The following is a 1,663-nucleotide window of genomic DNA, read 5'->3' as shown; positions in this document are numbered from 1 at the left end:
CATGTCGTGAAATAGCACTATTTTCCCGTTTTTCCGTTGTACACTCTAGGTATTATTAGCTCTTGATATTTTGATAAACGATAGCGGTTTGCGATAAATTTCACTTTTAATTGTTTCAAAATAAAACTAGGAATAAATACCGTGCAGCTGCATAGATATGAATGTATCTATAGCATCTATGCCTATCCGCAGGTTATAGATCGATAATACACGTTTCCTAGCCATGATAGATGGCCTGGGGGTTCGGGAATTATATCCTAACTCATTATATTATACGCCTGGAGATGGCTTTTTTGTCTGATGAGAACATAATGAGTTGCGCCCATGGCCTTGGGCTTTTCTAGTAATCATTATGTGTCGCGGGGTTGTATGAAGAGCACGTTTGATGATCGACCTTGCTAATTGTCAAGCAGTTACGATTGAATCTCCGATGCGGGTTATATAGATACAAAGGTTTGTGTGATGATGAGTCAGTTGCACGGAGCCGCCGGGGTACGACTGTTGATGGGCGCCAGCTTACTGAACGTAACGAACGTCAGAGTTGCTACGCTGTATTTTACATAATCGTCGCCTCAAAGGTCCATGTTTGCTCGACGGATTGAGAAGGTAAGGGGTTATCATGACAATATCCTGAAAACTTCTCGGCGACAAAAATTTGTATTACATTAGCTCTAAGCTGTTTCACGAGACATATAGATGGCAAATAAGCTGGTGTAAATCGAAGACATGAAAACAGCCTACTATTCAGATGTTAACAAGAAAATAAATGTTTTAAAGATAAATAATGCATGGATTAGTAATACAAATATTTAATATATAAATGCGCGTCGTTATAAGTGCATAGGTGTAAGGTTATAAGCTGTATATCATAGCGTGCGCGTGCGTGTAAGTATACATGCGTCTCTGCGCGCGCGCGTGTGTGTGTGTGTGTGTGCGTGTGTGTGTGTGTGTATGTGTTTGGATCTTCGGGCAGGATGATATCGAATTACGTATTATTAAGTCAAATGGTTCTCACCGACGGTGTAATTCAAGTTGAGGTCTTCCCACTTGACATTTGCAGAGCAGAAAGACATGACCGTTGCTGTGAGTACGATATTCAGTACGTACATAGTCCGTGTTCTTACCCTAATTCGCTTTCTACACCTGTACGACAAAGAAACTAAACTGTTTTAGATTTTCCATTCACGAATATATTTTTATATTCCGAATTATTATTATAATATTTATATTATTATTATATATAATTACATAATGATATTATTTATTTTGTTGCGTATATTTAGGTTCGGCCTGGTATCGATATTTTTGCAATGTATTATTATGCTCTCATTTCGAATAGATAATTGTACACAGACCCCAACATGTGCTCGCACTGCAAGCTCACAAACCAGACGCGCGCGCACTTCTACACAGTCGTAAATACACACGCGAACTCCACGGACACACACAACGACACACGACACAGCACCCACACACACACACGGCAGGCAGGACCTCGCATACAGACGCACGCCGACGCCGACGCACACCACACCACACACCGACACTACAACAACACCACCCATACCAACACATCCGCACACACGCACACTGCACACGGCACAGGGCACACACACCACACACAGACACACCTAACAAGCACCAACACACCAACACACATAAC

Source organism: Priapulus caudatus, unplaced genomic scaffold (genome assembly GCF_000485595.1).
Source record: "Priapulus caudatus unplaced genomic scaffold, Priapulus_caudatus-5.0.1 Scaffold4225, whole genome shotgun sequence".
NCBI lineage: Eukaryota > Metazoa > Priapulida > Priapulimorpha > Priapulimorphida > Priapulidae > Priapulus > Priapulus caudatus.
Note: the sequence above shows the minus strand (reverse complement) of the source record.